This window comes from Excalfactoria chinensis, chromosome 3 (genome assembly GCF_039878825.1).
Source record: "Excalfactoria chinensis isolate bCotChi1 chromosome 3, bCotChi1.hap2, whole genome shotgun sequence".
Lineage (NCBI taxonomy): Eukaryota > Metazoa > Chordata > Aves > Galliformes > Phasianidae > Excalfactoria > Excalfactoria chinensis.
Genome location: NC_092827.1, coordinates 18,459,823 through 18,486,810, shown reverse-complemented (window position 1 = coordinate 18,486,810; position 26,988 = coordinate 18,459,823). Strand labels below are relative to the sequence as shown.

At 41.5% G+C, this 26,988-nt stretch overlaps 1 protein-coding gene across 12 annotated transcripts in view; it reads right to left on the bottom strand.

The window, feature by feature from the left end:
* DLGAP2 (DLG associated protein 2) overlaps positions 1 to 26,988 on the bottom strand; it is a 448,809-nt gene that overhangs the window by 372,465 nt on the left and 49,356 nt on the right. The window lies entirely within an intron of this gene.

Here is a 26,988-nt window from a genome sequence, read left to right as displayed (position 1 = left end):
GCTGAGATGCCTATGAGAAAGGCTACAGGAGCTTCCCACCACCACAGGCCCTTTCTTCGGGCTGGGGCAGCTCTATCCTTCTTCACAGATTTACACACTGAAGTCACCTGTTGTGATGCAGCTTTGGTGCTCCTGCCAGCAGCAACCTGAGCTTGAAGCACGCAATCTGACTTTTAAATCTGTAATTAACACCTTCTACAATGTTAACAGCATCTGTAAAACTGTAGCTTAAAGCTTAATGCATTTTCCTTTGCTGTTTCAGAGACAAATCCAATTAAAAGCTATGCTCTAAGATGTCCTCTATAAATTTTCCCCTGGGGGTCAACACGTGCCCTTTCAAGTCTGAAAATCTCAAAAGAAAAATTAGTTTCTACAAAGAGGAGACCAAATAACCTCAGTGTCAAAATGCCAGCCCTCTAAGCAGTGCAAACACCTTAGGCACCATCACAGCTCATGTTAAGTTTCCGAAAGGAGAGCACTTTATGACCTAGCGATATTTTTATTCATCATGAAGACTGCTGTTGCTGTTTGGCCAAGTTTAGCACTTAGGGATGAGAGTCACAGACATGGTGCCCTGCAGCAGCACCACAGACCTAAGCCCACCCTGTGGGCTTCACCCAATGCACATCGTGGTAACCCTCATGGGACCAGAACCTCTGCTCAGCCATCCTCCAGCACAGCAAATTAAAGTCTTAAGAAATATGCTGCACTGTGCTTACTCCAGAAAGCACACATGCAGACACGGTGCCATTGCGAAGCTGAGCTTTTATTGCCATTTTAAGTTGAAGAGCCAGTCTGCGCACAGAAAGCTGTGCAGGACACAAAGCCACAGGGAGCAGAGTTTCTCCCTGCAGCTTCTTGAAACTCTACTGCAGACAAAACATTTAAACATAAGTCTTGCATTAATAATTCTGGTCATTTTCTGAAGCGAACAGCACCACTGAAGCCATGTTCTGCAGTGGTGCAGGAGATTGCTCTGTGAGAGGCAGTTCAAACACCCAGGAGAAGCCAGAGCAAGAGCACTGCCTGGAGCCACCAGTCCCCACTTTATTGTGGCGGTGCATGCAGGGAGGGCACAAGGCAGAACACTTACTTCTCACCTGGGAACACAAGGATGCAGCACTCTACTGAAACAAGCACATCTGAAAGATGCTCTCTCTTACAGCAAGAGCAGGGTTGGTCTCTTCTCACTCGTAACAGGTGACAGGACAAGGAGCTCAAGTTGTGTCAGGGTAAGTTTAGGTTGGATATCAGGAAACACTTCTTTACTGAATGGGTGCTTACGCACTGGAATAGGTTCCCCAGGGAGATGTTTGAGTCACCATCCCTGGATGTGTTTAAAAACCGTCTGGATGAGGTGCTCAGGAACACGATTTAGCAGAAGGGCTGTTAGAGGTAGGGTAGTATGATTAGGTTGTGGTTGGACTCAATGATCTTTAAGGTCTTTTCCAACCTGAGCAATTCTACTTATGGGAATAGAGTATGACTTGAACTGAAGTATTAGCTTCTCATACTCACATTTAGACAGCAGGGAACACGTATTTTAAGAAGAAAGAGTGGCATGAAAAACAACATCCTGAAAACTACATTCATCATTTTCTGGTGTTTCTTGAATTTTAAAAAGAAAAACTCCAGTGGTCCTTAGGAGTGTATCGTAATACTTCCAAACTATAGCATTTTCATTTTGGCCATGGATATAAATAACAGCACGGCCTTACAGGCACTGAAAGCATAAAAATTAGAAGCAGAGAACAAAGAAATCTGAAAATGAGCAGAGACAGTCTTTCAAAGCAGTGTAACACAAAGACTGAATCTTGAAAACACCCTGTCTTACTCAGACATAAAATAACACTTAGTTACTAGTGAATTTGTCACATTTTCTTCCCCACATTCATGAACCATGGAGAATCATTATGAATTTATTATGAGCACCCAGTTAATCAAATTAAGGCTGGAACTGTACAGAAGAGACAGAAAAGAAAAAGAAAAGTCTGGAGCAGCAAGGCAGTTTCCTTGGGAAAAGAAACACCCTGGAACACAATTTTTACATTCCTGGTAGACCTGATACAGATAAGAGAACAGTCACACTGAAAGGCACAAGCTGGAAAAATATTTGCTTGTCCCTTTCCTCTACTCTCTTAAATGTGAAGTAGGCAGCTGGCATGGAAGAGGCTAAAACAAGTGCTGCCTTCTTTCTCTCCAGCCCTTAGCATGTTTACCCTGTACAAAGACAGTTTCTGGCTGGTAGGAGTTTGATATCAACCTCCCACGTACTTATCTACAGTATACAGATTTTTACACTGTACCCATCTCCATGGTACCCAAAGAGCCTCTTCACACCGCTCTCCTCCCACATCTCCCCACTCTGTTCCTCTCCTCCCTAAGGAAAATGACACAAGCATTCCTCAGCAAAATTGTCACCTTTCCCTCTTCACATCTTTCCTTTCCCCTGCTGCGTGCCTCCCATTCATTGGAAAGCTATGATCCCTTTCTTATGCCTTAAAATATCTTTATGTCTCAGACTTTCTTTCCTTTTTTTTCCTTTTCTCTTTTAATTTCACAGTAAAACACTATATTTATTGATTGACTGATCTAGTGGTTTGCAATCATACCTAGATAGGGGTATCTGACTGAGAATATTAACCATAGTCAAGATGTGGAGTGATTTCTGCTAAAGAATATGAGAGCAACAGGAGATCCTCACATGCAAAAAAAACACCAAACCAAACCAAAACAACATAAGGAATAAAAGACTTGAACGTTTTGTTTTTGTTTTCTCTTGAGGAAGTGAGAGGTATCCATTACATTAAGCCAAAGATTTAACCTTCGGTTGTTTTTTAAGCTCCCAGCTGGGCGCTAAGGCACTGAAACACTAAATTAAAGCTGGCACAGAAATAGAATAAATAACACAGCAGGAAGTAGGTCCTTATAGTCAAGGCACTTCCCTAGCATTAGCCAAATTAGCTCTGATCCAGTCCATGGAGTACTGTTACGTGACCACATGTGGCCGGAGCACAAACTCAGAACACAGTGTCAATGCAAAGCTTCCTCAGAATTCAAAGAAAACTTCTAACTGATGTCAGCTGATATCAATCAGGACACAGTTGTTTCACATTTGTTTCACTACAGCTTGCTGTGCTCGTATGTATTTATAAACACATATACACGTATACATGTGAACATATGTGAACTTTGAGTGGGTCCAGAGGAGATCACAGGGCTGGAGCACCTCTCCTATGAAAAAAGGTTGAGAGAACTGGGTTTGTTTAGCTTGGAGAAAAGAAGACTCCGGAGAGACCTCACTGAGGCCTTCCAGATCCTGGAGCATATAAACAGGAGGGAGAACAGCTGTTTACAAGGGTGGACAGTGATAGGACAATGGGGAATGGTTTTAAAATGAGACAGGGGAGGTTTAGTTTAGATATTTGGAAGAAGTTTTTCACACACAGGGTGGTGACACACTGGAACAGGTTGCCCAAGGAGGGTGTGGATGCCCCATCCCTGGAGGCATTAAGGCCAGGCTGGATGTGGCTCTGGGCAGCCTGGTCTGGTGGCTGGTGACCTGCACATAGCAGGGGGCTTGAAACTAGATGGTCACTGTGGTCCTTTTCAATCCAGGCCATTTTATGATTTTTGTCATAATTAATGTTTAAATTTTTAGTTGCTCTAAATATATACTACAGATATGCAGAAAGCTCAGAGCAGCAGAGGGTAATAACATATCTTTACACCACATTTTTATATAAATGCCTATTCCATTTCACACACAAAAAAAGAAAAGACATTTGAATTCTCTGCATGTTCAGCATGTAATATCTGTTAGAGTGGTTTAATGAGGACTAGAATTAATTCTCATAAAATCTTTTCAAGTTTAGAAAGTGCTAACCTCGAACACAATCTCAAAAACTTACAGAGAAGCCAAAAGAAGTGAAGTAAAATAATTCTATTATGGAAAAAAAATGCACGTGTGAAATTGATACCTACTGACTTAAAAAGGATCTGCTGAATGACTGTGTTCAGACCTCTCTGTGGTACTGAATGATACTGATGCTCTGACTGCTTTCTACTCTACTCACAATTATACTGTTAAAATAGTGATAGGAAAATGAGCTGGATACTATTTTCTCCTGTCTATTCACGTTTGTTTACCAAACGTTAGGCCACTGCTGAAAAGTAAGGCAATTGAAGTCAAATAATTCCCAGCTCCAGAATTACAGAATACCCAAATCAGGAGTCAGTGTAAAATTCAAGGCAGAATTTAACAAGGATTTCTACTGTGCTTTGAAGTTGTCAGTAAGGAAGAATTTCAACTTGATTTTACAGTTCCAGATTGTGTTGAGATTTTGTCTCTGCTTTTCATCTGCTTTCTACCTCCTAGAAATCCAGTGATCCTAAAGACTGCATGCGCAGAATATCACCTTTTGGCTGTGCCAACCACAAACCCTGGTGTTCACGTGCAACCCCTGCCAATGATTGTCTCTGAGATAAATGCCTGTCTTCCAAAGCCTTCCTACCCCAGAAAGCTATTACAACTAAGAAATGAAACATTTTTGGTTGCAAGAATTTTGCAATATTCAAAACAATATGTGTCAAATATGTCTGGGGCAGATACATACAAGGTTACAGAATCATTAAGAAAGCCTTTTTTCCTTGACCTTTACTCATCCACTGATGAAAAGAAATCGTCCTTAGGCAGAGTCAACCCATAAAGTATACCTAGCATCTGCTGTGAAAGAAATACTGTAAAGAGGTTAGATATCTTGATGTGAATCAGTAGGTGAGTTCCTGGCTTTTTGTCTTCTGAATGCTCTGTCACTTCTGTTCCAAAGGCAGGCACCTCCTAGGCACTGCTGTCTGCACTGCTCCATGCTAAGCATTGCTGCTTTCCCACAGACCACACAAATTGTGCAGAAGGAATTTTGATGGTTTTCACTTTAAGGATCCTATTCATTGTATATCTGTATTTACTTTCCCTTATATTTGTCTCAGCGTTTTTGTTTTAGGCTGTTGTGTGGTACAGATCATCATAAGCAAAAGTTTTATCACTACAGCATTACCCTGTTTCTTCATTCACAGCAGTCAGGTACAGTTTGCAATCATTTCAGCCCACAAGAAGCTAAATCTGCGCATCATTCTCACCAGCATCACTGTATTTTGTTTTACTTTTTAAAGGATATCTAGTGATTGTATTGACAAATATCTGATATACTTTCAGCTCCTGGAAGTACTCAGAAGCAAGATTACCTCTGGCTACTTTCTGAGTCTCACATGAGGCTCAATGACATCAACAGTAGGAAGTTACTCATCAAACCAGCCCTGAAACATCTGAACTTTGAAGAGAGCAGCAGGACCAGAGGGACCACCAGCCCTTCCAGCTCCTATCCAACCCTACACATGTGCTGTGCCAGAGCAACACCGAACTCATTCATAATGGCAAAGTCCATTCAAGAGCTCACTGTTCACATAACAAATATCAATACTTATCAGTTCTTACTGTCTCCAGCACTGCTGAAAGCAGAGGAGCTTCGTAATGCCTTTCAATCATTGCTTGAAGGCTGTCAGCCCCTCTGCCACCCCCAGCCCCCCCTGAACAACCTTTTGCCATGGCTTCCAATGAGCAGCACCCAGCAGGAAGGCTGACTTGTCAGTTCATTTCATTGGATTCTGATGAGCTGTCCCAGGCTTGTCCAATTACGTTTCTTCAAGACTTCATTAGACTGCTATTGTCCGATATCCAATTTCACATATTCACAGCTGAACTTTCACACTAATTTAATGTCAAAACATGCATTGCTAATGATTCATCTGCTTTGTGGGGTTTTTCAGCACGAGTATTCTCTTACCACCCTGTACCTTAAGTCACCATTCCCATTGAGATAACATGAACATAAATAAAACATGTTTGTTGAAAGGATGAGCTTCAATGAAATGAAGATAAATTGTGTTCACCACATATCAAATACTTTCATATTGTATCAACGTATTTATCATACCATATCAAATGAATATTGCCTCCCTTCGATTCTGAATACCAGAAAACATTAAATAAAAGAAGATACATCTCAGAATGATTCTGAAAACACTGCAATAGCCATACTAATGAGTTTTCTTTCAGACTGCATTGCATCTCCAAAACAAAGAAGAATTTCCATAGTTAAAGGAAGTATAGGCATCAACAAACGAAGCAATGTTACTGAAGCAAAATTTGCAACTAAAAGCGACAGGCATTTAAGCAATGTGGAACCCACTGAATGCATAATCTGTTTTGTACTTCTGAGTCAAAAATGAATAAGGGAGGGCAACCCTACAAGAAAAGTTATACTTTTATGAGGACTTCAGACAGAACAGTTCAACTCCTTTTTCCCTTTTTTATCCCTTTTACTGAAGTCACCATGGGAAGTGAACAGAAACACCGGTCTGATCATCTTGCTCTGAAGTGGTCCAATGTAGTACTTTAAGAATGCCTTTTTCCCTATGAGATGCCATAGGAAAATAACAGTCACAAATCCCTTTTCTTTCTGACTTCGTCTTTGGTATCTAGACTCTTTGATAACATTACATCAGCAACAACAAAACCTCCCCTACACCTTTGACTTGTCAGAAGAGTATACTGTTTATTGACTGAACAAGACTCTGCTGTGGTGACCCATGCATTTGTGACATCTAGGTCCAATTATTGTAACTGATTATACTTAATAAAAAATAACAGATACTTAAGATGCCTCAAACTAAATTCAGCATGATAAACACAGGTTCATTGGAAACACATCAGTTTAGTTTTGAAATAATAGCACTGTTGACCACGTATTTACATCATCAAAAACCTAAAAGAAATGATGTCAAAGTGTTCTGAATCAGCGATATGATGATGTCTCCAAATAAACACTTCAAAACTGCTGGGAGCATAAGACCAGGACAGAACCAATGATATTTCAACCTTCCTTTCAAATGATGTATTTCTAAGGAACACATCAATGTATCAAATGTACAGTCATTGCACTACACAAACAAGTTCACTTGCCACTGGACATGAGAAATGGATCTGGGTGTAAACTAGATCACAAATATTTCTTCTGTCTGTTGCCACGTAAGCAGCAGGAGCTCCTCCTACCTAATGGCAATACCTACGTGTGAAAAACCTTACTCTCTGGTGTCTCATGCAGTTTGCAGGTCAGAAATAACTGTAGCAGACCAGTAATGCACCAAAGGCTGGTCATGGTTCTCCACAGAGACTCTGCAAGCCTCATCCTGTGCTGAAGGAGAGAGGGACAGAGACCACCCCTGTTAAGAGACAGACAGAAGCCCCCACAGGGATGGAGGGCAGCAGCTGGTCACTCACAAGGGCTGTAAGGTGCCTGAGCTGGATTCACAGGTCACAGAAGGGAAAGAATGGGTAGTAACAGTTGGGTATTCCCTTCTGTGGAGACAAAGACACTTCTCTGCTGTCTCAGAAGTTTGCTGCTTGCCTGGAGCCCAGATCCTGGGTGCCCTACAGCAACTGTAGAGTTTTACCCAAGTCCCTCAGCTGCACCTTTAAGCTGCGCATCCAGGTAGAATGAGGAAGGCATCACTTAAACCACCTGAATATGGTAGGCTTGTAGAGATGGGTGGGTTAAATTCAAGGACAGTGACTGTGAGTCCTCCTACTATCTCTGGAAGGTGGCAGTATTCTCGTGGTAACATCCACAGGAAGACAAGAGAAAGACAAAGAGGGATCTAATTGCAGTGAAAATATGTGAGGTCAGAACCAGACAGTCCTCACAGGCACACAACAAAGGGATACAAAGCAATGCTTGCAAGAAAACTGTCCAGATATTGAGAGAAAAAAAATCGCAGAGAGGCCGTGGAATATTCATACTTGAAGATTTTCATATCTGAGATGGGGTTGAGAAACCTGCCCTAACTTTCAAAGTAGCCCTGCATAGAGCAGAGGGTTGGAGTAGATGGCCTCTCGATGTCTCTCCCAACATAAATTAATCCAGTGTTTAAATATATTACACTTACTGTACTTATGGAGTCAAATGTTACACTCTGAGAAATGCAACAGTTCCACCATCCTCCCTCAAATTTATTTTAAATAGACAAATGCAGCCTCTATTTCTACTAATGAATCTTACATTTGAATAATGATCACATTCACGTCTACACGCAAAAAACAAAACCCAAAAGCTCTATGGAAGCAGAGCAGTTCCAGGAATCAGCAAAAGGTTATTCTCTCAGAAGTTACAAAGTAGTCACTCGTGGCTGCAATTGCTTAATTTATTTAAGAGTAAGCTGATTTGGCACAAGAAGCCACATTTCAAAAGAAATATTGATTCAGTTATTATGATTTATTCATCTTTAAGCATTCTACCGTGTTTTGAGCAAATAAAACATTCTGGTGCTTTCAATGTATGTTTATTTGACCAGGAAAATATCTACATTTTCATTCTCCAAAATGCAAAAATAGTGATAATAATCACCTTTTTCCCTGTTTTAATCAATTTAGATACAAGGGATGCAAGTACTTTGCAATGCCTAGACTGTGTGGTCTCCTAGTTAAGAGACTGTGGTGCAGGGGCACAGATAAGCAATAACACAGTGTGTGAAGAAGTGATGCTCTGAGGGAAAAGCCTTCCCCAGCATTATTCTTGTTGTGGTGGTGTCATGAGGCTCCCCAGACTGAAAAGGCAGAATAACTTGTGCAGATAAAAGTGAGCACAGAACAAGGCTACACAAAAAATGATGTCTGCCTGGAGAATTTTAAACACTTTACAGAGAGGCCCTGGATACCTGCCCGCGCTCCTCTCATACTGAATTCAGCTGACGGGCTGCCAGCATGCACACAGCATGCACATGTACTACAGAGAGAGCTGCTGAAGTCCCTGCCACAGAGATTTCTGGTCTCCCCAGTTATTTTTCCTGAGCAGAAGTCCGTAGCCCTCATCACAGGTCACCCTGGACCCTAAACACCAACCTGCCCTGTTCACAGGAGTTGGAGCAGAATCCCCATCTGACAAGACAGTGCCATGTTGCAACAGTCTGCTACAGAAGTAGGAAGGGAAAAAAACTTCCTGATTCAAGAACACCCTGAAAGTACTGCTGGAGAATGTAGAAGTGACTGGCAATTGAGAAGAGGGCTGGACCTGGTAGTACCAATGTGGATGGTGCTTGTTTTGTCTGACTGCCCAGGGAGGTGGTGGAGTCTCCTTCACTGGAGATATTCAAGACCCGCCTGGACACCTACGTGTGCGATATGGTGTAGGGAGCCTGTTTGGCAGGGGGTTTGGACTCGATGATCTCTAGAGGTCCCTTCCAACCCCTACAATTCTGTGATTCTGTGATTCTGTGACTGGGCAGTGGTGAAGCCCTGAAAAGTTCTGTCAGAAGAGAGGTGGGATGCTCTCCACACTTTCATCTTACCCACATGCTCCTGAACAAAGCCAGCCATGTCTTGGGCCCCTCAGATTTTGTGAGAGGAAAGATGAGATGCTCTCCTGGTTTTCACTTCAACCACACACCGTGAAGCCAGCCATAACCTGGTCCCTCAGGTTTTTGTCTGGGACAAAAGGAATATGTTTATACTGTGGCTTCCCACATAAACACATTTTAATTAATATTATTCATGTAGTAATAATAATCCATACAAGACAAATGCCAGTGAATCCTGAGTGTTATTTCTCTTTGCCACACTTGAACTGTATTTAAAGTTCACGTGTGAAGCTCTGAGATCCTGAAGATTTTGATATCTTGTATTTCCATTGGAGAAGCCCATCCATTAAACACACACTTCCCTGCATCTTCGCTAGAAGAAAAATAACTTCATTAAAAATGAAAGTTTATGGCTTTGTACTAGGACTGAGCAACAGAACTCCCAGTGGCCTGCTTTGTCCTACTGTGTAGGAGTCACACATACAAAGAAATTCAGTTCAAAAATTATGAGCGAAATGAGAGGATGTTTGAAGTATTAAAGTTACCTCTCAAAAAAAAAAAAAAAAAAAAAAAAAAAAAAGAAACATTTTAAGTGTTTATCTGCATTTATGACTCTCATACCAAAGACCTTTCAGTGTGAATTAAATACCCTGGCAGATCATGAACTAGCAAGGAAGTTCCCTAGTATTTTATAATCAATTACTCATTTAACTATGACATAGATTTGCTTTCAGAAGGTGTTTGCTATATCTAATTTAAAACTTATTTATTGCTAAGAAGTCACCTATACACATGCAACAGGAAACTGAAGTCCCCACTGTATTAGGAATAGAGTATACCTATTAAAATTATCTGGTATTATATCTCAAAGGTGTCTTTTAAGCTTTTTTCACCCCGGAGCACTCTCTACTCTCAGTGGGACAATTACCAAGACGAATCAGGTTTCTGCAATTTCTATTTGTATTCCCTGGTCAAGTGGAAGAGTGCCTAAAACTGCAGAGAAAGCGTGTTTTTTCCAAGTCAAGTCAATTTCATCATGTTTTAGCCCAACACACTGAGGTAGCAGCACACTACAGGATTCGGGCAGACACAGAAATGGGACAGTTCACTCCTGATGGACAACTGCAAGTGATGGCAGAAAAAAAAGAGAGAATGGAGGGTTATTTATTTCATAGATTTGTGTTACACGAGTTTTTCACACAAAGAGAGTCAACAGAGAAGGATGCCTGAGCCTCATTCGTGTCCTTAGCCGTATTTGATAGGACAGGCAGTACAGATTTCAGTACACACAGTGTGACTGCCCACATCTCCTTCCTAACAAGCAGGAATTCTTATGGAAAAAATAGTTTTGTCTTAAAATCAAAATTTATCTTAATGCCAGCGTTTCATTGAATACTGATTAATACGACAGGTTGCTGCAAGTCCAATCATTTGGGAAGATGTTGCTGACGGTGGGAAAAGCAGGGATAGTCTCAGTTAGCAGGTTATCATTTTTTCAATTCCACTTGAACAGATTAGCTTCTGTCATGAAACAATGCATGATATCTTCAGCCAGGTTTTAAAAATACAAATGCAAAGAGCAGCAGGGCAGTTTTGATCTGCAAGCTGATGTTTACCTTGGTGTTAAAACTATGTCTCTTCCATAGGTTGTTCTATCCTTTTATCAGTTGAGGGTCTATGTACTGCTACATGACAAAAAGACGTCTCCACAGAAAGGGTATTTTTGATGTTTATAAAGGTAAAAAGTGAGAACAAAAACCCACACAACAGTCTCACCTGGTCCTAATGATATTTGGTCCTCAGCAGGCAATGCTTCTCCACCACTGGAATGAGCTGAAGGAACCTAGGGAAACCCTAAGAGCATCAACAGAGCTGGCAGTCATCAAAGATCTAACACAATCTTAGAGACAGCCCCAACCTGCCTCACTTGGAGGAACAGAGATGGAGGCACAACGTATCTAAAGTCTCAGAGACAGAGCTGCAAGTTGAACAGCTGCCACACAGAGATGCTAGGCCCCTACGTTTTAAAAGGCTGTCACGGTGAGTTATTTCTTCACAGATTCAGCTTCTGTGATGAACATTTTCTCCATTTTGCACAATTAACAAAATGCTACTCAGATCACAAAGAGCTCTGCAATTTAGCAGTCAGAGGACTTGCTAAAAAAAGTAATTTCCTGCCTCTTTGCTATGAGTCAATTAAGTGTTTTGTACAATGCAGAATTACGTTCACAGATCCCAGTGAAATGTCCCCAGTGATCCAGTACTGGAGTGGCAGAGAGCACTCTCCCAGTACAAGGACACCTGGCTCTGAACTGAGCAGGGGAGAATTTGGACCTCTCTCAGCTACGTACCAGAAGAGCATGTCAAGTACTTCCATAAAAATAAGCCATTACTCATTCCTTCAACTCTGCATGCTTTGTGGGTTTTATAAGGCTTGCAGTGGGTACTGGCACTGCACAGAGTTTACTGAGTTTTGACAGTTAAATAATTTTATTTTTTTTAAATGCTACTTTTTTATGCCTCAAGAGCCTTATTTTCCATGAGAAATAAGGAGAAGAAGTGGTGGAATGATAAGGCAACACTTTTTCAGTAGATAAGTGAAAGAACAGAGCTTTTATATGTATGCTTTATGAAGTGTAAGCTAAAATAAACATAGTTTTAAAGGAGTTATTTTTCCTGCTGACTTGGCTATCCAGTGGAAAATAGGTTGTTTTCAGCCTGTTTAATTCTTCCTTTCATGTTGCTTTCAAGGAAATATCATCTCACAGGAACAAAAGGTTAAGACAAGTAATGCTGAACTATATAATCAGCCTGCTTGACAAGCCTGGTCTGCTAAAAACATTAAAGAATGAGCAACTGATTACCAGGAGAGCCATCTCCACTGGCATATGCTCCTGTTTTAGCATTTTAATTATTCTCGTGGGTCATCCAGCCTTCAGATACTTTAGCACTGACATTACCACATCCCTGGTAAACACCAGCAATTCGTTATTTTCAAGAACTGAATTCTGCTTCATCAAATCAGAATCTAGAATTAGCAATGAAGTTGCTTGAGCCTGTTCCAACAACCGTCCTGACAAAAAGAAAACGGAGCTCTGCCACTCCTCTTATTGTTTACTCTAGCCAAAATGTCAATGAGTTACCCCAAATACTGTATCAATACCAGCCAACATTTCTAAGTATAAACGATCTGTTTACTTGCACAAGTAATTCTGAAAGACATTTCAGTAAATCATAGTGTACAACTGAAGTATTTGTGTGGCTTCTAAACGCATAACTAGCATTAAATGGTTTAGTGAGAGCTATTGGTGATAGGTGAACTGTTGGATTGGATGATCTTTTAGGTCTCTTCCAACCTTTGTGATTCTGTGATTCTAAGAAATCCTTGCTGCATTGTAATGAAATGAAATAAAAGCAGAAGCAGCAAAATTATGTCTGTGATCATAGGAGGAAATGTAGGGTGTTTTTTTCCCTACACTGAGTTGCTGATGAAAAAAGTTTGCAGAGCTCCCTCCTATCCACCTAAACAAAACAAAAGAAAAAAAATCCTATTGCTGCTTATTGAAGTTCATAGATGTGATGAAGACAAAAGAAAATAGCGTGAATGATGGTGAACTTGTCAGTGCTGGAATTTTCAGTCACGTGTATTGTGCACTTTTCATCCTGCGTAACATAGATGAAGAACAGTTTGTACTGAGAAACAAACACTTGGCAGCCTTGGCAGGAAATCTGACCCTTAAAAGTATGGAAAATCAAAACCAGACTGCAGTTACAGGTTTAATGACTGGCATCAGAGGTGAACACCTTTCTTTAAGGTGTTTGCACAATAATGTCAACATAGAATAAGACTCACAAAAATTGATGTGTAACAGGAGGAGTGTGTTATTTGCTCTCTGACTCGGTGCAGGGATGTCCTGTGGGAGCATGGGCACTCAATGAAGTTTATTATATTTTAGTGATTAATACGCACTCATGAATCACTGAGTAGAGACACAATTCAGCAACCTCACCACATTTAATCACATGCATAACATGTAAGTATGTGCTTTAGTGTTTTGTTGAGTCACAGCATAGATGTTATTAGTAACAGATCTATTAACAAATTAAGAAATAAAGTAGTGAATCTAGTAACATTCACCACATACACATTTGAGTTATACCTTTAAAGCAAATATGGATGAGTATTCAACTGAGAAATATAACACACAAGAATATAATGACAAAAGTAAACAACTGTCCTCATTTGTCGCAATTTCTTAGCTAATATACCTAAGATACTATTTCTTTGCAGAAGCAAATGAGGAGGAACATAGAACTGTATCATGGAATAGTTTCCATGGAAGAGACCTAAAAGACCATCTAGTTCCAACTCCTCTACCATGGGCAGGGCTGTCACCCACCAGATCAGGCTGCCCAGGGCCCTGTCCAACCTGGTCTTGAGCCCTGCCAGGGATGGGGCATTCACAGCTTTTCTGGTCAACTTGTTCCAATGCCTAAACAACCCGAGCAAAAAATTTCTTCCCCATATCTAACCTAAGTCTCCCCTCTTTTAGTTTGAAGCCATTTTCCCTTGTCCTCTCACTATCAGACCATGTAAAAGTCTGTCCCCTCTCTTGCTTGTAAACTGCCTTCAAGTACTGCAAGACTGCAGTGAGGTCTCATCTGAGCCTACACTTCTGCTGATTCAGTCATACTGGAGCAGGTGGGCTTGGAACAAAAGGATAGGCATTACCATAGGTATAAGGAAAACTGGAGCATATAGCTTACATTCCTATGCTCACAAGCTTGAAATTTTTATTCCATAAAAGGTTAGTAAAGTGAAGGCATTTGCATTTTCATTGAATGCATTTGTGGTTCTCTGTTTATTTTTGTTTGGTTTTTGTTTTGTTATGTTTTGGAAGTAGCCTGCTTATCATTTTTAAACTAATGCTGGCTGTATTTACTGTTTTTTTCATGCCCACTAATAGAAATGAAATAAACCCTACTCCCGGAAGAGTTACAACAACATAGGAAATGCAGAAAGAGAAAGCGTGCAGAACTCTGCATGGGATTTGGGACATATTGCTTTGCTCAATGCTTCTTCACCTGGCACAAGTGCAAAGAAGCAAAACCCATGAGGTTCAAATAGCTCAGTGGTCAAACTCAGCTCTACCAAGTGATGCAAAACAATCATAACCAAAGTCTTATATAACCATAAAAACGAATCTGGCTGTGTTTCAAACTAACTCAGTAGTCTTTCACAGTATCAATACATTACTAATGGTGTATGTTGTAGTAAAAGCTAGGAATAATAACCTTTAGTTCTTCTAGTTTACACAGAAAAATCCTGATATACTACAGTAAAGGATACTAGAACAAACTTGCAGTGTTTTCTTCAGGAGGGATGATCAGGGAAACGAGAACCCAGGAAATGTGAATGCAATTGTAAATATCAGAAATTTTGTTGCTATTTTCTTCAGATAAGCATTATTCATTTTCTGGTTTAGCCAAATATGCAATTAGTTTATATATCAGCACACACACCTTCACATCCTACATGGTATCCTAGGTATGTTATTCAATAAATCCCAAAAATAGCAGAGTAAATAGACAAAACAGTAATCCCATAGTCTTCCTACCTTTTAAATTATTAGATAGCATTACAGATTTCACAGCAGCAAATACTATAATTAAGTCTATCAATTGCATTACATTTTCACTATTGTCCCCTGCCCATCTTTTTTTTTTTTTTATTTTATTTTCTCCAAAATTATCTTTCTATATCTGGTTTTGTCTGAAGTAGCATCTGGGATGCATGATTACAGTGCTGGCTTTATCGTGACTGCTGTTTTTGGAAAGTCCATAAAAAATCTGTTCATCCCTGAGAGCTAGCTGTATGGGGTAAAAGAAAACAGAAGATGGGCTCACAGGGAGAATTGGGGATGGTCTGTCTCAAGAGAGCTGCTGAGGTCTGTGCCCCTTGTTACCATCCTTGGCATAGATCTACATCCACACAGGAGGGAGCTCAACCATCACACTATCAAGCAGTATTGCTGAGCTGTCCCTCTTTGCTGCCCAGAGTACTTGAAGGTGATTACAAAGAATGATAGGAGCCAATAATGCCAATACTGTCCTGCTCTTCCCATCCACTGCCCAGACACCTTCTCTTGCACTCCTCTGGCTGCTTGTCAGCCCTGTGCTGAGCCCACTCGTTTCTCTGGACTGGCAGAAAACAGATCCAGAATTTAATGAACAGACAAGTAAGCTAATTTCTGCTCTCTCAGTGAGCTTCAGGGAGAGGGCAGGAGCCATAGCTGAGGGAAGATGAGGTGGAGCAGAACCACCTTGTTTGATGTCAGCAGGGCAGCAGCATGAGAGAGATAAGCTCCATGTTTATTCTTTGACCTCACTTTGAGCGCTGATTTCCACAGCAAATCCTTTTGTTAGGTGTTGAAAAGTAAAGCCATGTCCTTTACATGAGGTAGCCCTAGATCTAAGGGGCAATGACCTCGGCAGGAGGAGGGATGGCAACAAGAACATGGAAGCAGCCCAGGGCCCTCGCCCACCCCGCTTAGCTGAGGCGGGTCACAACCTTTCTTCTTTCCACAGAAACCTCAGAGCTTAAACTGAAAAAGTCAAAACTTCACAGAAAAGGAAAATAGCTACTTTGCAAGAATTGGAGATGGAAGAGTTTTCAGCTGAAATCTGCTCATCACCATGGCAAGCAGGAACTGGGCCTGGTTGTATGCAGTCCTGCTGGGAGAAACCCATGCTGGGGCCCTCACAGCTCCAGCTGCACTGTAGTGAGAAAAGAGATCATTTCTCAGTGCTGATACAGAAAATAACAATATATTTTTAAAAACACAAAATCATTAAAGGACTAAAAATCTACTTTCCATTGAATTCTCTTTACCCAACACTGAGGTTGTCACTTTTGCCATTTTTTTCTCTTAAACGTAGCTGATTTTTTTCAGTCTACCGGGACGGTGAAAATGCTACATATGCATGATTCCTGTTTGTGAAAAACTATCCTATGCCCTCTAAGCTTAAAACGAGCTCAAAAAATATGTAGGTATCTCTTTTGAGATTGCCAGTTTATGAAATGTAGGTGAGGTTATAAAATTGCCCTGTCAGTGAAAACATTTATGTATGTGAAATCTGCTACTTCTGACTAAATTTCTCTTATGCATCTCCCAGGTCTGTGAAAGACTATTGCACCCAGAAGGTACACATATGGGTAAAATAATGATAAAGCAAAATGCAGGTAAAGAACAAGGCATGGCTGCACTGAACAGTTCACTGTTTTACTTCAGAGAGAACATGTGAGGCAGGGCAATTTCCCTGGATGGCTTCTGGTTGTTGTTCAGTGACTATCTAAATACAAACACACCAGAGCCCAGGATGCAGGGATCAGAACCACATGCCATCGATTGCCGGAGGAGAGCCCAGAGCAGGCAGCTGCAGCTTCCTTATCTCCTCCTGGAGAGCAGATACATTTCAAAAGGAAAGCAGCGTGGAACTTTTCTTCTCTAAAATGACCCACAGCAGTTACATGACATATTATGACTTAGGTTTAAACCTCCGAGGGCTGAAAATAAGACTTCCTCAGCTGCCAGGAAAGGAAACTACTCTGTAATAATCGAGGGCTTACATATACCCTGTGAATTCAGCTCCCGGAGACAGGCACCTGACTTAAGATCTTTTCAGATCTGGATCCAAGAGACTTAACTGCATTTCCCTGACTGTACTTATCTAACATTTGTCATTAGTCAGCTGCTCCAAAGCAGGTCTTGTTCTCATACTGCACACAATGATCATTTTTCTTTAGGCAGATTGCTCTTGAATTTGATGTTAGATGTTGTAGCATATGGATACACTGCAGATAAATTCACAATATCTTACAAAATTCTGGCAATGGAATAACATTCTGCTTCCTGTGCTTTGGCCTCAAGAAATCTTGTTCTCTAAGCATAAGTACTACAATATTAAAATGAATATGCTTGTTCTTCCATTCTGTCATTATAGATGATCATTATGACCTCACACTAATGTACCATCTTCCACACGTCCAGTGATTTACAAGGCACCCTCACGCCTTGAAACAAGCCTTAAAATATGCAACAAAAGTATTATATCTCTCCATTCTCAGTCTAATCTTGTAATGCTACATTCTCTGTTCTTTCCTGAGGCTTTTTTGTTTTCCAAAAACAAAAGAGTTACAAAAACGTAATGTAAATGGGTGCCTATTTCTCTACAACATTCCATGTAAAGGACAGCAGTAACACATCATTAAAATCAGAGATACACAGACTGACTTTTAAAATGTTCTTCTTTTATTAGTCAGATAGTTGTCTGGAAGAGGAAATAAAAAACAGTTCCTTAAAGCATGTTTAATAGTCTTTTGTAGTTCATGTCCAAAGCACCGCTGGCAGCTGAACTGTTAATGCATACTATCTTGAGAAAATAATTTAGCAGACTTATCCTTTACTACTCTTCTTTTAATTCCTTCTCAGAGATGCTCTGGAGCTATTACAGAAATCCTGAAGCTGCACTCCAGATGGGAAAGCACAGAGGAATGCACGATGACTCACTCTCTACTTATGTGTTTGGCTTTCTCTCCAGCAAGCAGTGATGGTCTGGCCTGAGTACTCAGTTAAAGGGGCTGGGAAATACTCCAAAATCCCCCAGCTCAGATGTGCCTAAAGAAGCTCTTCTAGCTATATTTGTAACTTGTAGCATTTCCTGCAGTCCCTACTGAAGCACACTGCACGATGAATTCAAGGGGAAATTGTATGAACTGACAGAACAAAACTGACAATTGCATCATGCTGACCTTATGCTTTTATAAATCTGTGTGCTTAGCCCTGCCAGAAGAGCTAGAAACAGGTACTTCAGCTACTCTGTGGTGGTGGCTGCTGCTTTAACACTACAAAATTAGCATGAGCTCTACTAAATGAACTGCTCGGGGAAGCTATATAGAAATGCTGCTGAGATAAAACACTGAGAATAAATGAGTGGTGTGGATAGGAGGCTGTAACAGCATTTGCAACCAGCAGCATGGAGCCCAGACAATCTATTTGGTCTGTGCAGAGTAACAGGGCAAAACACTGTGAGGCAGAGTAGATAACAAAGCTGACAAGAGGGATCAAGAGAGAAACAACCTCACTGGTACCTATGGTACGTGTTGCTCACTTGGAGCTTGCTCAGGTGCTAGTGGCAGGCAGTATACAGAGCTCCATCAACACTGGGATATAAATGCTACTCCAGGTGTAGCTTTGGGGAGTACAGTGATAGCCTCATTTCCTTGTAATGCACTACCTGTGAAATGGTGAAAGTTGCAGCATGGGGAATCCCATGACTTACACATCAGGCAACAAGAAGGGAAGCTGTGCCAGGAGGCACTGCGCTCCATCAGGGTTAGCAGGAGTGCATCAGGTTGATGCAGTTGTAGCATGGATGTTTCCACTGGGCTGGTTGATGGAAAAGTAGCATGACAAGCTGTAGGCAATTCAGGAGGCTCCTGACTTGCGGAATCAAACTCTATAATCCAGAGACTGGTTATAAAGCAGGTATGTTTATTCCAGCGTTGCGCAGCGCCGGGTACAAGGGGGATAACTCCTCCAAACTTGCACACCGTAAGGAGAAAAGTGTGTTACAGATATAGGTCAAGCTAATACATAATCAATAGTCTCCTCCCCAGTTTGATTACATATTCATTACATTCCCTATGGCCCCATTCCCCTGCAACCTGTTCCAATGCCTCACCACTCTCTCAGTAAAAAACTCCCCATGGACATCCAATCTAAATCTCCCTTCCTCCAGTTTAAAACCATTCCCCCTTGTCCTCTCACTATTTATCTGTGTAAAAAGTTTATTTCCCTCATGTTTATAAACTCCCTCTAAATACGGGAAGGCAACATGAGGTCTCCTCGCAGCCTTCCCCTTTCCAGACTGAACAAGCCCCGTTCCGTCAGCCTATCCCGACAGGAGAGGTGATCCAGCCCTTGGATCATCTTCAAGGCCATCCTCAGAACCCTCTCCAAAAGCTCCACATCATTCCCGTGTTGGGTACCCCAGACTTGGACACAGTACTCCAGATGGGAACTCATTAGATCAGAATAGAGGGGGACAGTCACCTCCCTAACTCTACTGGCTACCTGATGGAATGCCGAATACCATTGGCCTTCTGAGGTGCAAGCACACACTGCTGGCTTAAATTGAGTTTTTCATCACTCAGAATCCCACAGTCCTTCTCAGCAGGGCCACTCTCAAGGTGTTCTTCTCCTAGTTTGAAAAGATCGGGCTTGTGGTCACCTGAGGAACCTGAACATCTGCAAGTCTATGGGTCCTGATGAGATGCATCCCATAGTCCTGAGGGAATTGGCTGATGTAGTCGCCAAACCACTCCTGATGATATTTGAAAGTCATGGCAGTCAGGCAAAGTACTTGCTGACTGGAAAAAAAGCAACCTCACACCCATTTTTAAGAAGGTGAAAAGGAACTACCATGGGAACTACCAACAGGTCAGTTCACCTCTGTGCTGGTAAAGACCATGGAGCAGATCCTCCTGGAAGCTATGCTAAGGTACATGAAAGACAGGGAGAGGATATGGGAGAATCAGCATGGATCCAACAAGGGCAAATCCTGCTTGACCAATCTGGTGGCCTTCTGTGATGGTGTCAGTGCATCAATGAACAAGGGAAGAGACACTGATGTCATCTATCTGCACTTCAGTAAGGCTTTTGACACAGTACCTCATAACATCTTTCTCTTCAAATTAGAAAGGTATGTATTTGATGGGTAGACTGAAGGAAGAAGAACTGGCTGTAGGATCAAATCCAGAGAGTGGTGGTCAACAGCTCCATGTCTGAATGGAGGTCATTGATGATAGGCGTCTACCAGGGGTCACTGGGACAAATACTCTTTAATATCTGCATCAGTGACGTTGACAGTGAGGTTGAGTGCACCTTCAGCAAGTTTGTGAATGACAATAAGCTGTGGAGTGCAGTCGACACGCACAAGGGATGGGATGCCATCCAGAGGGACCTAGACAGGCATGAGCAGTGGGCCCACATGAACCACATGAGGTTCAATAAATCTGAGTGCAAAGTCTTCCACCTGGGTCAAAGCAACATCCGCTACCAATAGAATCTGAGGGATAAAACCATTGAGCGCAGCCCTTCCAAAAATGACCTGGTGATACCGGTGGATGACCAGCTGGACATGAGCCAGCAATGTGTGCTCACGGGACAGAGAACCAAACATCCTGGGCTGCATCAAAAAAAGCATGGCCAGCATGCAAGGGAGGTGATCCTGTCCCTCTGCTCTGTGCTGGCGAGGCTACACCCGGAGTACTGCATCCAGATTTGGAGTTCTCAGTACAGGAGAGACGTGGACCTGTTGGAGTGTGTCCAGAGGAGGGCCACAGAAATGGTCCAAGGAATGGAATCCAAGGAATGTATCTCCTAAAAGGATACACTGACAGAGCTGAGGCTGTTGGACTAGATGGCCTTTAAAGGACCCTTCAAACTCTGAGGATTCTATAATTTTACATTTCTGCTAAGGGAGTTAATGGAGTGGAGAGAAAAGGGTTCTGGGGAGCAGAGATAACACAAAGACTCCAGAAGACACCATTGGTTCCAATTCCTGCCAGGAACAAATATTCAGAATTTTTAGATTGACAATAAAATAAATATCTACAGCACAAGTAAGCCAAGTGGTTTAAAATATACTGACATGCTTTCTTATATCTATCTCAGTTTGACTTAAGTTGGCCAGACTGTATTGGAATACTTTCCAATATAGGTATCATGAAGGTTTGTCCATTACTAGGATATACGGCTTTGAGCCTGTTTCCTGGCTGGATATACTGTGATGCAATGTACTACAGGCCTTTCTGGTGGTTCAGTTCATCTCTGAGCTTGAGTCTACGTAAACAATACTTCAAGTACAAGGTATACAAAATATCTGAAAGGTGACTATTAAGCATTCTCTAATTTTTTACCTATTTATTTTCAGTGATCTGACTTCTAGAGAATGGTGCACATGTAAATCGTGTAGCATAGATAGTTAGAAAACTGGTTGGAAAATAAACACTGGCTCAGAATTAAGGCAATTTGAAAAGGGAGCTGCCTGCATAGGCCAAATGACTTGGTGCCAGGTGGCCAGTATTAAGGGACATGGAACCTTCTACAGGATTTCATCCCTTCCTTCTGTGTTTTGTGCCTTTAGCTGAGCTGCACCTGGTATTACCTTTGAGGAATGTAAGCTAATCGTGACATTTACTTTGCTTTCATGCAAATTTCTATCATTTTTATTTAGATTATTTGCTGTAAGGGTGGCTTTGTGTAGATGTGCTTTCTTCTAGAAAAGAGAGTGTTAAGATTTGTAATGAGCAATGCCAAAAGGTTAAAGCTATCAGAACAGATAGCTGCCTCACTGATAATTTTGAAAGGTTTGCTCAAGGTGAAATTTGCCTTTTGTGCTCTTCCACAGTTGCCCAGCTGTGGTGGTGGTAACAGAAGCAGCATCAGCAGCTTGAAAACATAGTGGGGAATCCAAGGAAGGCAAACAAAGGCTACAGATCCCCAAACCCTTAGTCTGGTATCTTCAGAACCAGAAACTCAAAACCCCAGTGTCTGGTGCCTTCAAACCAAGGGGGGGCACAACCCCAATAGCTCCTTCTGGACTTAGTGAAGGGTTACAGATGATACAAAAGTGGTCAGGAACAAGATGAATTTCTGGTATGACGATGAATCCCACTGCCATCAAAGAAAGGCCATGCAAAGTGGCTGCCCTTGCAGGTAATGCACAGCTCATGGGTCAGTCATGTCTAATCCGGGAGACTTCTTTGTGTACATTAGAACAGAGATATGCTTGAGTGAATTCACTCTTGAAGGATGGCAACGTATCACTACAAAGGTTATATTTGTGCACATATGCGCTTCATTGATATAAAAGGATGATGGCAACATCTTTAAGAGTGGCACGCATTTTTCTATGGCTTGATTCATTGCCCATATGAGTTAGCCTCGTGCAAGCACATCTTTTCACCTGTTGTTTTTTTTCTCTAAGAGCTGCAGGGACTGCATTTATGAAACTGGAGGCTGACACATTTTAATGTGAAGGCTTTAAAGTATTTGAATTCAAATAAATGTAGAAAACTGCAATCTCTATTCATCTTTTTCCCCCTTATTTCTTGTGCTGAAATTTTCAGTCATTCAGTAAGTTAATGAAATATAGCACAGCAATGCTGACTGATTTTACTTTCCCAATGTTTTTTCTTGAAAAACCACACCGTCAAACTGGATTGCACAGCGCATAACTGTCTTAACTCAAATGTTTTCTCATCTGCACTTGCACAGGAAAGCTTGAAAACATAAAGCAAATGAAACCTAACGGCTCAGAAGCCAAGTAAACAAAATAAAACAAAGAACAAAAACTGCAGAATTATTTTTAAAAGAAAAAAAAAAAAAAAAGGCATCGTTTTTAAGCAATCCCATGATTTTTGGAGACTGACTCATGATTTTGTGATGTTTAAAGTTGGCAATACTGATACCCTGTGATTTAGATGACTAATCACACAGTGAAAAGCTAATAATCAAAGTAAGCAGTTTGTGAAGTACCCACAGACTAGAAAATATGTATCTCAACTACTCAGCAAAGGCTTATGCATAAATTGACAACAAATAGAATCAGTTTATATAACTGCTTCACAAAGAAAGAAAAGAGCTAATCAGTTAATCAGTTATTTTATTTGTATCACATAATGCTACCAGCTGCAGCAGTGAGTGTGAACAGGAAAGAATACGGAATAGAGCAAATAAGAGGGTAGCACTCAAGTGATGCATTGATGCGGAACAGGGAAGGATGTGCAGAGTTCAGTAAGCAAAATTCAAGAGTAAAAACTGACTGAATGAAGGCTACAGTGATATATATACATCAGGGAGGAAAATACCAGGGGGAAGGACGGAAGGAGGTACAAACAAAGTGGAGGACCACTAAGATGATCAGAGGGCTGGAGCACCTCTCCTATGAAGAAAGATTGAGGAAACTGGGCTTGTTTAGCTTGGAGAATACGAGCCTCCAGAGAGACCTCAATGTGGACTTCCTATATTTGAAAGGAGAGTATAGACAGGAAGGGGAATGGCTGCTTATGAGGTTGGGTAGTGATAGGACAAGGGGGAATAGTTTTAAACTGAGACAGGGGAGGTTTAGCTTAGATATTAGGAGGAAGTTTTTCACTCAGAAGGTGGTGATGCACTGGAACAGGTTGCCCAAGGAGGTTGTGGATCATGGAGGCATTCAAAGCCAGGCAGGATGTGGCTCTGGGCAGCCTGGTCTGGTGGTTGGCAACTGCGCACATAGCAGGGGTTTGAAACTAGATGGTCATTGTGGTCCTTTCCAAACCAGGCCATTCTATGATTCTATGAAAAGAGTTCAGGAGACAAGTGGTCAGCTGGCTGCAAAGGGCTAACCCTCTGCACAGCATGAAGACCATAAAGGATGACTGTGGCATGAAACAAAGAGAAATAATTAAAATAACAGAGTAAATGTCATTTGAAGGCAGGTGAAAGCAACAGGGCTGAATCCTGGCTTCTCTGGGGGTTTTCTGATTAGATTGCTTGTTAGCATGCAGCAATTCTCAGATGGTTTCTTATCTGGTATTAAGAAGCAGAAGGAAGTGTATTTAGTGCATGCTCCATATCAACTTAGTGTCAGTGTCTTTTCTAAAACATTCCTCATAGCAGAATGATTGTCATAGAAGTTAAACTGCCTGCAGGTACTGGTGATGCTCAAACAGCCGAAGTCCCTCAAAACAACAATGAAGAACAGCGTCTGATTTTCAAAACTAAAAGAAATGCAGTGAATGTGGCAGTACTTGAAAAGTTTGGTGACTAAGGAAGGCAGAAAACAGAAGAATTTTGAGAAGAAGCACTGTGCATTTCTTCGGTTAAAGTATTTTTGTAGCTACTTTATTACAGCATTAGCCTACAAGTTTATAACTACTTTGTCTAAAATTTATACTCTCTTTATCTAAAACTAAATAGAACTGTTCGCTTCAGAAAATTCTCCTGCAAAAGCATATTTAATTACAAGTCTACCAAATGGGAGTTCTATTTTCTTTTGAAGAACCAGGCACAGACAGGACTTAGACCAGCAGGATCTTTAGTCCTGTCCTGTATGGAAGCTTCTATATTCCTAGAAAAAGGAAGAAAAAAAAACAAAACAAAAAGGGAAAACACCACACCATTTGAAAATACAGGTCAAATCAAAGCAAGCAAAAGCAAGAAAGTGGAGGCTGAAAGATCGCTACATGTAAGGGCTTTCTATGAAGGCTGTCACACATCAGCCATTACCATAAGGTGTAAGGTGCTGCGTAACTGAAGCAGATACTGAAATGTGAGGAGAAATTACAGCTTAAGTGGGAAAGACAGAGGGATGTATTGCACAGCTGTCAGCCGTACAGGAAAGATGTTCCATTTCTTACTCCAGATGGAGATCAGCTCACATTTTCAAGCAGTTTGGGGGTGACTGAGATGCCAAGATTCATTCATGAACTGCTCTCACAACGCAGCTTTCTGAAAATGCTGTAGCAGCATAAGTAGAAGGGGACAGAGGTTTCAGCAGCTTTAACCCTTTGGTGTAGGAGGAATACGGTCACTGAAACTGAGTACTTTCACACAATGCTTCTCAGAGCCAGAGAATTTTGTTTTGACATTTCTTTACAATAAATACCTGAACACTAAATATGGCACTCCAGCTGAAGGAGACCATCCTCTGGTGACAGCCTTCTACTTCTGCTGACATCTCTTAATTACCTGCAAGTGGGAGGTTTACTCACAAATATAAATATTAGTTTAGAAAGGAATGAAGGCACACAAAGGAAAAAACAACAAAAAAACATTTAAATGAATATGTTTGAAGGGAACAGAAGAGACAATTACTGGGAGGTCTAACAATGTGTCAGGCAGAAAAAACAGAGTGCACATAAGTGGACAAGACTTGCTGTAAACACGAGGAGAGAGCAACCCTGCAATATACTGCCAGCACACTGACAAAACAGCCCTGTGTGTTTTCAAGAGTGCTTTTATCATCCAGAACACTCCGATGCATTCATTTTACTGAAACATTTTATTATACTGATACAAAAACATATAAAAATTAAAGTGAAATCAGTCTTTACTCTTCTGTCTTAGCAAAAGACTTTGAACTGCACACACTGCATACCCTACCTCCTTTTACTATTCAGAACTGGTTAATATGTGTTCACATGATACTGCTTAACACTGTTCCCACCCAGCTCACTTGTCCCTAGGTGCCTGTAAGCAAATGTACTGATCTAATGGCAGGAATTAAATATGATTGCCTGGGGATCTGCCTAGGAGAACTCATACATTTCTATTTTATTTCATGAACATTTTGCCAGCTTGTAGACTTGTTTGTATTTTTTATTGCACCGTTTGTTTTATTTTAAGGAAAGGAGATATTGATATACAAGGGATGGTTAACATGTTCTTCCTTCTTATGCTTTGCCTAAGAAGTAAAGAATAAAGTAACAGTAACTTTGCCAGGAGCTTGCTTGTCCCTAAACTTTCACTGTCCCTAATGAATGCAATAGCAGTCCAGAATATGGACATGGAGGAAAAAGAAGAAATTGTGCACTAGCTGTTGGGAGAAAAGTCTGAAGCATGGCTCTGGAGAGCAAGAGGAACTGCACCACTGGGCTCAGCTGTCCAGGGGAGACATCAGCCTTGATGTTTGTATACCAGGAGATTTAGAATGCTGCCAAGGGACAGGTAAGGGCACCCAAGGGTTTGGACAGAGCTTGAGGAATCCATGAAGATCAGGTTTATTATCAGTAAAGGCAAAACTATTAGAAAGCATCCAAAGTAGGGATACAAAGAAGAAGAAGGGTCTAGCGGGTAAGGTGTACAAGCAGTGGCTGAGGTCCCTTGGTTTGTTCAGCTCACAGCAGAGGACAATGAGGGGAGGCCTCATTTTGGCCTACAGATTCCTCATGAGGGGAACAGAGGGGCATGCTGAGCTCTGCTCTGTGGTAACAGCAACCAGAGCTGGGGAGATAACAAGGAGCTGCATCAGGGCAGGGTTAGGTTGGGGATTAGGGAAAGGCTCTTCACCAGAGAGTGTGTGTTCACTGAGACAGGCTCCCCAGGGCAGTGGTCATGGCCCCAAGCTGCTGGATTTCAAGAAGCACCTGGACAACACTCTCAGACATAGGGTTTGTTTTTGGGGTGGTCCTGCATAGAGCCAGGAGTTGGACTCAATGATCCTTTCCTACCCAGGATATTCTGTGATTCTAAAAGCAATAGAGAGATCAGAATAGCAGTGGATGCTACCAATACAGAAGAAGCAGCCCAACTTGGTGTCGTCAGCTCTCATAGAATCACCAAAATGCATTGATTGGAAGGAATCTCAGGAAATCATTGAGCCCAATTGCCCTGCTAAAGCAGGTACTCTACAATAGGTCTCACAGGTAGGTGTCCAGACAAGTGTTGAATATCTCTATAGGACACTCCACAGCTTTTCCAGGCAACCTGTTCCAGTGCTCCATCATCCAGCTCTCGTGTCATCCTG